Source organism: Lucilia sericata, unplaced genomic scaffold (assembly GCF_015586225.1).
Source record: "Lucilia sericata isolate MDLA Ls3-8-SP2 unplaced genomic scaffold, ASM1558622v1 Contig000279F_arrow, whole genome shotgun sequence".
In the NCBI taxonomy this organism is placed as follows: Eukaryota; Metazoa; Arthropoda; class Insecta; order Diptera; family Calliphoridae; genus Lucilia; species Lucilia sericata.
The window spans coordinates 297,078-309,820 of record NW_023994304.1 but is presented as its reverse complement, the minus strand read 5'-3'; positions in this window follow the sequence as shown (position 1 = coordinate 309,820).

Genomic DNA, 12,743 nt, shown 5'->3' with positions numbered 1-12,743 from the left:
TATATATATATATATATATATATATATATATATATATATATATATATATATATATATATATATATATATATATATAGCGGAATGCTAGAAAAGCTTGATGGGTCATTTGTCAGTTGATGCCGTAGCTCAATTTTTTTCACATAATTTCATCGTACATACGTTGTGCTTTGACACATATACATACAGCCCAACCTACAAGAGGATGCTCTTATGATGTTAGATATATTGCTTCATCATGTACCACATTTGGTGGCTGTTCATAGTGCTGAAATGTTTCAACATTTGTTAGAAATGATATGTTAGGGCAGTTTGTGACAAAGCCGGACGCATGTTAACAGTGAATATGGGCCAAAGGCATACTACAATTAAATGGCGTTCCAAGGTTTTGTTATGTTTGCAACAAATGCACTTTGCAAACTTTGGTAGAACACAAAGGAAGCTTGCGTGAAGATGCCTCAAAAGCCAATAACAACAATAGTAAATTTATTACATTTAGCACAAAAAACGAACAGCACTAGCGTAATGTATCAATCGTTCTTTGGGTAGATCTGCATTATCCGATGAAATTAGTATCTGCGACGGGTCGGGACAATTACGTTCATACGTGGAACATGAGACCGCAACAAGTTTATGATTCAGGCACTATCGAAACATTGCTAAAACTTGATGCAGCCATATCTTTGAAAAATGTTTCGGAAATTATTGAGAATTTATGGCCTCTAATAGAAAAATATGAAAAACAAGTGAACAATCATGATTTGAGTACATGGTTTAAAGATCAAAATGCCGATGTTTTTGGAGCCAACTTTGGGCAAGAATCCTATCCGTACCAACAACTGATATTTGAGGAAAATAAATATTTAAACAGAATTCCTATGTTATTACTGTTCTAATATCCTTTTTTTATTTTTCATTTTAGATGTAGTATTGCAATATAAAAAAATAAGAAATCCACTACAGATATCCTCATTGTTTTCAACAAAACATAACAGTAGCATATAAAATATTCGTTTTTATTCAAATAATTTGAATGAACAATCTACCAGATTCATAGCTGTTTTAAAATATTTTACAAAAATTCCTGCATAGACATTTTTACTGGGTTTTGTTACACGTTCCGAAGGTATAAAGTACATCGCCATAAACTTTAAGAGATTTAATGATGCTTTGTTTTGTTTCACGAACATTTTGTAAGAATTTCTAAAAAATAGAACATGAAAATTAATGTTATTTAAAGTATTATAAATGTTTACATTGAATTGGATTGAGGAGATAAGTACAGGTTTCTCAGATCAATATGTGATCAAATCAATTTCAATATTCCACAAATATATCAGATTTTGATTTTCATCACACAACTTCGTACACATTTAGTTAGCTAATTAGGCCACAACAATAATAAGAAAAGCTTAATAATTTTTAATGTAAATAGTAATATTTATAATCCAGCTAAAAACTAATATAAACATTACAAACCATTCTCTTGGAAACCTTAAGTTTTCGTCCATAATTTAATTGTTATATATTTCAGTATAGTTGTCTTGACATATAGCATACTTTTAACTTACGGTGTAATGTTGTCCTTCTTTATCAATACCCAGAGCTACCATTGGTGTTGAATGGCACAATAACTTTGCTAGAGGCTCGTACCACATTGAGACGAAACCTTTTCCACCGCGCCAATGCAAAGTACACCAAAATGAAGGAAATTGGTCCATCTATAATGTCTAATGCGCCAATCCTAGTCACTCGTCCAAAATTTGACCCTAGGGCCAAAAGGAGTAATGAATAGTTTTGTAAAAACTGTTGTTTGAAAACTTTGTTCTACAAAAAACTACAGCGGGAACTATATTATCCACCAAAATGAAGGAAATTGGTCCCTCTATAATGTCCAATACGCCAATCCTAGTCACTCGTCCAAAATTTGACCCTTGGGCCAAAAGAGAGTAATTTTGTAAAAACTGTTTTTTGAAAACTTTGTTCTATAAAAAACTACAGCGGGAACCCATCAAAATGAAGGAAATGGTTCCCTCTATAATGTCCAATACGACAATCCTAGTCACTCGTCCAAAGTTTGACCCTAAGGCCAAAAGAGAGTAGTGAGTGAAATTTTGTAAAAACAGTTTTTTGAGAACTTTGTTCTACAAAAAACTACAGCAGGAACTGTATTACGCATCAAAAATTGGTTCCTCTATAATGTCCAATACGCCAATCCTAGTCACTCGTGCAAAATTTGATCCCAGGCCAAAAGAGAATAATAAGTGAAATTTTGTAAAAACAGATTTACAAAAAACTACAGCGGGAACTATATAACCCACCAAAATGAAGGGAATCGACCCTACTATAATGTCCAATGCGTCTACCTAAGTCACTCACCCAAAATATGACCCTAATATCAAAAGAAAATAATAAGTGAAATGTTGAAAAACTGTTTTTTAAGAATTTTTTACAAAAAACTATGAAGGAAACTTATTACCCAAAAAAATTGGACATTGGTCCTATGACAATAAAATGCTTGCTCTCGCTTTTACTTAGTTTGTTAAAATGAAAAGTATAACACGTAGTCCGACTCTCACGTACACGAAATTCCACCTTCACATTTACGGGTTCTGTGTGAATTCAACACCTAGGTGAGAAACATTACTGTGTCAAATCCACATAAAAAGTAAAATTTTGTAAAATACTTTTACGGAATTTTTTCTTTAAAGTTCCGTTTATTTTGAGCAAACTGAAAATATTGTTTTTTTTATTATTGACATTTATTTTTTGTTGTGGTAGAATTTTAATTTAGAATCTGAGTTACATTTTTTGTATTGAAAATTCAAACAAATAAAATTTTATGAATTTTTATAAAACTCTGTATGTCTGGTGAAAATTTAAACCCTTCAAACATGTAGAAGACAAAACAATTGCGCATCACCCCAGACGCCACGTCAGAAACATTTCTGGACGATTGTCAGACGAGAACGCACATTTTACAAAAACAAAATACATTGATTTCGAATTTTCGTCTTCTAGAAATATACTTTTAAGTTACTTTCGGATGATAATTAGAAGAGTGCATCCATTTTGCTTAAACAAAAACCATGACTGTTGAATTTTTTTCATCTGGAAGTATACGTTTTAGAGACTTCTGAATGAGAGTTGGGTGAGAACACACATTTTACAATAACAAAATACATTGTTTCCTAATTTGTATCTTCTTGATTTGTATATTTATGTCACTTTTGGAAGACAGTTTGAAGAGTGTTCACATTAATGTTGTATTTTATTCATTTAGAAGTGTGGATTGTAGATACTTCTGGACGATTGTCAGACGAGAGCACACATTTTACAAAATCAAAATACATTGATTTCTAGTTTTCGCCGTCTGGAAGTATAGTTTTATGTTACTTCCGGATGATAGTAAGAAGAGTACAAAAACAAAAGAATATAAATACTCCATTTTTTAGCGTGAACGCGAAAAAAAAAAATAATTATGCAGAAATTTTCCTAAGTTCAGTGATGTTTTGTGTTTTGTCCAATCATGTTCAATTTTAATTATTCATTGTAAAACTTAAATGAGTTATTGAATTTAATATTCATAGAAAAATAGTGTAATTAATATATTGTGAATATTAAGCAATAAAATACAATATGACAGTGTTGTGTTAAAAGTCAACTATTTATAAACATTTAAGGTTTTGTTAATTAGTGAAGTTTATTAAATATATACCAAAAAGTAATTATCTTCAAGGTTTATATAATTAAAATTAAAAAGTAAGTTGTCATATTTTACATCAAAATACTATTTTAGGAATAAGATAACAACTCTAAACGGCTTCCATTTCCATTATTTATAAACGAAGTCTAATATGTTTAATTAAAAATGTTTGTATATTAAATTTCGTCTCTCTCTTAATTGGTTTAGGAGTTATAAGCATTTAAAGACTTTTTCAAGTTGTACGTTTCGGCTTTCATTTGGTGAACATTGCATTTTTAACCTATTAAGATTTATTTGAGTTAAATCTTAACTTTCAATATTTTTTAAACTATTTGCGCGTTTAGGTCCTGTTTCTAGATTACGTATGATCACTTTGAGCTAAAATTTTATTTATATTTCATTATCGTAATAAAAAAAAATACATTAAAATTTTACTTAAAGTATTTAAACGCTAGCTGGAATCATTATATTCAAATTAATACTACTGTTTCATACATAAATTATTTTTTGACTTGGGTCAGGTCACTTGACACGAAATTGCCCATATAAGATATTTAATATTAAAATCAAATATTTGAAAAACTAACTTTTTTAAATACAATTTTATTAATTTTCATATAGCTTTGGATTTAATTATTTTAATTATAGGTACTTTTTTAGTTATTAACACCAGGTCTTTCTATGACCTATCATATGATACTAATATTCTTAATATTGAACGTGCCGTTCCCAATATATTGAACCTAAGTAGATATTCTTTGAACGTGTATAACTCCTTAATTAGAAGAGAGCAAACAAAAAATAGTATTGCAGTATTAGTGTCAAAAGCAACATCCCCTTTAGGGTCGTTAAGGTGTTTCTATCGTTAGTGACTGTAAATAATTTTAAAAATAATCCATGACTTAGGGCCAATCTTTAGGTGAAAGATTAGCGATTAAATTAAAATTAATCCTCGAAAGATGTTTTTGAGTACTCAATTAGTTAATTTTGTTTGCAAGTTTAAGCGCCCAATGGAGGTAGTTTAATCTTAAGCACGAAATGCAAAAGTGTAAACAGCTGATGCAAAAAAATAAAAAAAAAATTTTTATAAATATAAACATTAAAATGTTCTATTTATTGATTAGTATAAATTATGGACACTTCAAAATACATTTTTTTGTTTTTAATTTAAGTTTTCATTAATTTTCATATTAAATTTACAATTGTCTTCTTCTTTTTTATAAAATATGCATTGTTTTGATAACAAACAGTGAAGTTTTCTGTTGTTTTGTATGGCAACACTGCAAAGTTTAATCTTGTACTCAAAAACATCAAAGGGGATTAACATACGATTAAATTTATTTTTAGATTAACTAATCTGATTATTAATTGGCATTTGATTACCATCTCAAAAACCCGCACTAAAACAGCTTAGTTTAATTTTTATCGCTGTAAATAATCTAAATCAATAAGTTTTAATTACAAAAGTTGCTATAAAATCACTTTTTCTGGGGGATGTTCTATTCAAGTGGCGAATGTTTAAGAGTAGCTTTTTTCGGTTAATTTACAAAAAAAATAATATAAAATCAAATATTACAGATATGACAACCATTCGTATCACATTTTATTCAGAACAAAAAGTATTACAATGAGGGGGAAAAACAAGTTTCCAGAAATTCCTGATCCAAAAATATAAGCTTTGAAAAAAAAATTATATACATATGTGCTATTCAAGTGGCGAGGAGTGTACTTTTGTATTTATTGAAATTACCTGTTATACTTTAGGAAGCAATAAAAATAGGATTCTCTTATGTCCAATACATTTACCACCAAAGTTTAAACGGACAGATCCATTTTTTACATTTTCTGCAAATAATCGACATTTTTAATGGAACCGCGTGATTAAATAAGACATATATAACTTACCAGATCCATTTTTTATATTTTAATTCGGTTAGAAGTATTTTAATAGGGGGTACAATATTAGCTACTGCTTTCTAAAAAAATAAAATAATTAAAAATTAATTAATTAATTTATTTATTGTTTTGAATCAATAAAAACATTACCTTTCATGAACATTTTTTAAATAACTTGGAATTAAACCATCTATAAAGATCTGAAATTTCTAAGTCATGGATTATTTTTAAAATTATTTACAGTCACTAACGATAGAAACACCTTAACGACCCTAAACGGGATATTGCATTTGACACTAATACTGCAATACTATTTTTTGTTTGCTCTCTTCTAATTAAGGAGTTATACACTAGAGTGGGTCGGTCTCTATGGACAAAAAAAAGTTGTGTCAGTCACCCCCTAGGATTAAAGGTATGTTAATAACATTTCCAAAAATATAAAAAATATTTTTTTGCCACGCCTAGAAATACCGCCCTTTTTGTTTTTTATATATTACGCCGCCATTTTAAGTCCGATCGTAAGATGTGATATCACTATATTTATAGCTTGACCGTAGCTATATTTCACCTTTAGAAAATTTTTTAATTAGACGTGATATTCTATGCGCGACTTCTGATATCTCGGATCCTTCCCCAAAATCTAAAATTGTGGCTATACTGGAATAAAGTACATTGAATTATATGAACTATTAGCTTTTAAAATGCTCACTTTTATGCATAAACACCTATTTTATAGATATTTGAAAATGTTCAAGTATTTATCAACCGTTCTCACAACAAACAATTAATTTGCCAGGAAAAACAGTCGAACATTTTTTAAATGAACTATATAAAACAGAAATCCTTTTCATTTTTTCAGTTACAAACCATTTCAGATCCTACTTCCTTTCAAAATAGCAGAAAGTTAACTATGTATGTATATCCTGCAGCAATATAGTGGTTTAGCTATGTCCGTCCGACTGTCCGTCCATGTAAACCTTGTAAAACTATAAGTCGCAATTTTCCAAATAATTTGATGAAAATAGGCTCAAATATTTCATTTTACCAAAGGACGAAGTTGTTTGAAAATGGATTAAATTGGAGCTCTTAATTGCGGCTTGTCGTTATTTCCCTCTTAAACACTTCCATTATGATGAAATTCTGCATATCTAACTCCTATATGAACATAAATCCCTCCACCATATTTTGAGAGGATCGGTCTATAATTGATCCTAGCTCCCATATATAGTCTCTTTCAGAAAATCAGTTTTTCATCAGATTTCAGTATAAATACTTTATTAAATAAGAAATCACATTTTAGTTATATTCATAACTGGTATCATATGGTCGGCCATTCCCGATTATTTTTTTAATAGTTTTTATTTCAAGAACTTCTTTAAAATATATAACTATTTAAGAAAAGTTAATCTATCATTAAATAAATTTATTACATTTTATAAAAATTAGTATAAACATTTTTGAAAATCGTTAAAAAAAAACAAGAAACATGCAAGTAATTGTATGGTAAAAACATGAAATCTATATATATAAAAATGAATGTGTGTTTGTATGTTTGAACGTTATAGACTACAAAACTGCTGAACCGATTTTCTTAAAATTTTCACAGCGTATTCCTGTATGTCTGGAATAGGTAATAGGCTACTTTTTATTTTGAAATTTCAAGTGGGCGAGGTGCTACGCCCATATTAGAAAATATTAAATCCGTATATTTGAGATAATATAACAGTTAGAGTCCTCAAATTTTGTCGGAGCCACTTTAGTGTCAATATGATTATTTAGGACAAAAAGCAGGCGGACTAGCATTAGTGGGCGTGGCACCTCCCATATAAATTAAAAACAAAAATTCGTTTATATTAGAAACAATTACAGTTAGAATCTTAAAATTTTGCACAAATAACTTTAACATCCATGTTAACATTTTGGAAAATAAATTGGCGGACTACCCATGAGGGGAGCGGCACCTCCCATATTAATTAAATGCAAAAATTCGTTTATCTGGGAAACTAATAGAACTAAATTCTTCAACTTTTGCACTAAGTACTTAAATATTCGTCTGAACATTTTGGATGAAAAAGATCGGACTTCCATCTGGGGGGCCTTGGAGCCCCCATATGAATTAAATAGAAAAATTCGTATATCTGAAAAACTATTAGAGCTAGAATCTTTAAATTTTACTTGAAGAACTTTGACATTCATCTGAACAATTAGAGTATAACGGGCGGACTTTCAATGGGGGACTTGGTACCTCCCATATTAATTAAATACAAAATTTCGTTTATCTGGGAAACTAATAGAACTAGATTCCTCAAATTTTGCACAAATTACTTTAATATTCATCTAAACATTTTGGAGAAAAAAGGGCGGGCTTTTTTCTTGGGGGGCTTGAAACCCCCACATGAATTTAATAGAAAAATTCTTATATCTGAGAAACTATTAGATGTAGAATCTTTAAATATTACATGAAGTACTTTGACATTAATATGAACATTTAGGGAATAATTGGCGGACTTTAAATGGGGGAATTCGCACTTCCCATATTAATTAAATACAAAAATTAATTTATCTGAAAAACTAATAGAACTAGATTCTTCAAGTTTTGCAGAAATTACTTCAATAATCATCTGAATATTTTGGAGGAAAAAGATCGGACTTTCATCTGGGGAGCTTGAAGCCCCCACATGAATGAAATAGAATAATAGTATATCTGGAAACTACTAGAGCTAGAATCTTAAAATTTTACATAAAAAACTCTGACATTCATGTGAACATTTAGAGAATAACGGGCGAGCTTTCAATTGGGGGCTTGGCACTACATAAATGAATTAAATACAAAATTTCGTATATCTTGGAAACTATTATATTATTCAAATTTTTCATAGATAGATAGAAATTGGCGAACTTTCAGTAATTTGCTTGGCATCTCTAATATGTAACATATTGTAAATCTAGAGAACTATTGGAGTTAGAATCTTCAAAATCGTTAAGTGGGTTTTTTATTTATACTGTTTTTAGGGTAGCAAAGCACACTGGGTAAAGCTAGTATTTTTATAAAGCATAACTCTTTAATTTTGCACAGATTTTTATAAAATAAAATGTTTAGTTAATATGTACCTACGTGATTTTGTTATTAATAAAATTAAATGCTGAATAAAATTATCATTCTTGTGTTAAGATAAGGACAGAATGAAATTTGTGTATTGTAAATTAATTTGAAAAAATAGTTTTCGACCATATCCCTAGCAAATTATTTGTTTGTAGTTAGAACTATACAGGTATTTTTAAATAACTGTAAAATAGCTGTTTATGCATAAAACTGAGCATTTTAAAAGCTAATAGCTCATATAATTAAATATACTTTATTCCAGTATAGCACCATTTTTAGATTTTGGGTAAGGATCCGAGATATCAGAAGTCGCGCATAGAATATGATGTCGAATTAAAAAATTGTCTAAGTGTGAAATATAGCTACAGTCAAGCCATAAATATTGATATATTATATGTTACGATCGGACTTAAAATAACGGCGTAATATATAAAAAACAAAAAGGGCGTTATTTCTAGGCGTGGCAAAAAAATATTTTTTATATTTTTGGAAATGTTATTAACATATCTTTAATCGTAGGGGGTGACTGATTCAACTTTTTTTTTTACCCACCCTATTATACACGTTCTAAAACTATCTACTTAGGTTTAATATCTTGGGAACGGCATGCTCAATATTAAGAATATTAGTATCATATGATAGGTCATAGAAAGAACTGTACCGCAATTCAGTGACCTGACCCAAGCAAAAAATAATTTATGTATGAAACAGTAGTATTAATTTGAATATAATGATTCCAGCTAGCGTTTAAATACTTTAAGTAAAATTTTAATGTATTTTTTTTATTACGATAATGAAATACAAATAAAATTTTAGCTCAAAGTGATCATAAGTAATCTAGAAACAGGATCTAAACGCGCTAATAATTTAAAAAATATTGAAAGTTAAGATTTAACTCAAATAAATCTAAATAGGTTAAAAATGTCATGTTCATCAAATGAAAGCCGAAACGTACAACTTGAAAAAGTCTTTAAATGCTTATAACTCCTAAACCAATTAAGAGAGAGACGAAATTTAATATAAAAATATTTTTAATTAAACATATTAGACTTCGTTTAAAATAATAGAAATGGAAGCCGTTTAGAGATAAAATATGACAACTTACTTTTTAATTTTATTTATATAATCCTTCAAGATAATTACTTTGTGGTATATATTTAATAAACTTCGCCAATCAACGAAACCTTCTTAAATGTTTATTAACAGTTGACTTTTAACACAACACTGTCATATTGCTTTTTATTACTTAATATTCACAATATATTAATTACACTATTTTTCTATGAACATTAAATTCAATAACTCATTTAAGTTTTACAATAAATAATTAAAACTGAACATGACTGGACAAAACACAAAACATCACTGAACTTAGCAAAATTTCTGCATTATTTATTTTTATTTTTTTTTCACGTTCACGCTAAAAAATGGAGTATTTATATTTTTTTGTTTTTGTACTCTTTTTACTATCATCTGGAAGTAACCTAAAAGTATACTTCCAGACGGCGAAAACTAGAAATCATTGTATTTTGTTTTTGTAAAATGTGTGCTCTCGTCTGACAATCGTCCAGAACTGACTACAATCCACACATCCAAATGAATAAAATACAACATTAATGTGAACACTCTTCAAACTGTCTTCCAAAAGTGACATAAATATACAAATCAAGAAGATACAAATTAGGAAACAATGTATTTTGTTATTGTAAAATGTGTGTTCTCACCAAACTCTCATACAGAAGTCACTAAAACGTATACTTCCAGATGAAAAAATTCAACAGTCATGTTTTTTTGTTTAAGCAAAATGGATGCACTTTTCTAACTATCATCCGGCAGTCACTTAAAAGTATATTTTTAGAAGTCGAAAATTCGAAATCAATGTATTTTGTTTTTGTAAAATGTGCGTTCTCGTCTGACAATCGTCCAGAAGTGTTTCTGACGTGGCGTCTGGGGTGATGCGCAATAGTTTTGTCTTCTAAATGTTTGAAGGGCTAAATTCCCTACAAACATTTTCTATTGCGGAAGTTACCACTGTGAAACTTCCAAACGTGCTAAAAGCTCGCCAGCGATGTTGCGGAAGTATAAGAATTCTTGTCACCAGTCGGGAAGAACTGATGCCGAGTTGGGGAACGTCTAAGAGTAACGTGGAAGATACTTCTGGAAGACCCGCAGAAGGAACTTGTAGATGACTATTTGGAAGTAAGGTATTGCCAAAGACTCTCCTAGATGTGACTAGGAAGTCACTTCTTGAAGTGACTACCTAGTATCATCTAGAAGTGTTCCTATCTTATCTTCTAGAAGATGAGTATTCTCTTCTTCTAGAAGATGAGTATTCTCGTCTTCTAGAAGATGAGTTTTCTCTTCTTCTATTTGTACACTCACCAAAATAAAATCTATAAAAATAAATCTAAATAAAATGAAATTTTATAGTTTTTATTGAAATAATTGAAATTAAAATAGTAGAAAAAATAATTGATTTAACAACTAATCTAAAAAAGTAATATATGTACATTAGACCGATCCACAAAAAATGGTGCTCGAGTTACCCCCCTCATAATATTCGCTGTTATGTAATATGATGTTACCCAAATTATTTTCGGTTAAGTGTTGTCCATTCGTGAGCTGGACAGTTTTAAAGAAAATATCGTATGGGAACACGATTCTTCATGTTAAATTCAACATTTTACCCAGCTTAAAAAAAATCTTTGTTATGTTTTATAATGTGCATACATTTTATTTTTCTTAGTGAAAAACTTAACAATTTTAAATATTTTGGAATATGACAATTATAAGCAGACGGTTATTTATGATTAATAAATCATTGGACGCGGCTTTAAAATACCTTTTAAACGATACTCCGTATTATATATTTTGTTTGAAAACAAACAAAAATTAAAAAAAAAAAAAAATAATTCCAAAATACCTTTTTTTAATTTGGTCATCCCTAGACTTAAAATATTTTTGGAATCATCATAAAACAAAGCAAGGTAAATTTTGAGAGGGGTAACAAAAACACGTTTTTGCTTTCCATACAGAGTGAGTCGGTCTAATATACATATGTATCAAAAATTTAGAATTATTTCCTTATAATAAGATAATTTTCAGGAAATCAGTATTAATATTCCAACTGCTGACTGGTATACTTCCAAAAATTGTAAAACGTTGGACTCTAAAATATTTTTGAAGTTGTTCATCAATTTTATGGTCAATCCATCAAATTGTAAGAGTTATATTTTGGAACGCATTAATCCTTCAACGAAATAAACCAAAATAATGTTATAATTAATATTGAATATACATAATTTTGTATTTATTGAAATTACCTGTTATACTTTAGGAATCAATAGAAATAGGATTCTCTTATGTCCAATACATTTACCACCAAAGTTTAAACGGTCAGATCAATTTTTTACATTTTCTGCAAATAATCGACATTTTAACTGGAACCGCGTGATTAAATAAGACATATATAACTTACCAGATCCCTTTTTTATATTTTAATTCGGTTAGAAGTATTTTAATAGGTGGTACAATATTAGCTACTGCTTTCTAAAAAAATAAAATAATTAAAAATTAATTAATTTATTTATTGTTTTGAATCAATTAAAACATTAACTTTCATAAACATTTTTTTTAAATAACTTGGAATTAAACCGTCTATAAAGATCTGAAATTACTAAGTCATGGATTATTTTTAAAATTATTTACAGTCAATAACGATAGAAACACCTTAACGACCCTAAACGGGATATTGCTTTTGACACTAATATTTCAATACTATTTTTTGTTTGCTCTCTTCTAATTAAGGAGTTATACACGTTCAAAGAATATCTACTTAGGTTCAATATCTTGGGAACGGCATGTTCAATATTAAGAATATTAGTATCATATGATAGGTCATAGAAAGACCTGGTGTTAATAACTAAAAAAGTACCTATAATTAGAATAATTAAATCCAAAGCTATATGAAAATTAATAAAATTGTATTTATTTAAAAATAAATATATTAAATATCTTATTAAATATCTTGTATGGGCAATT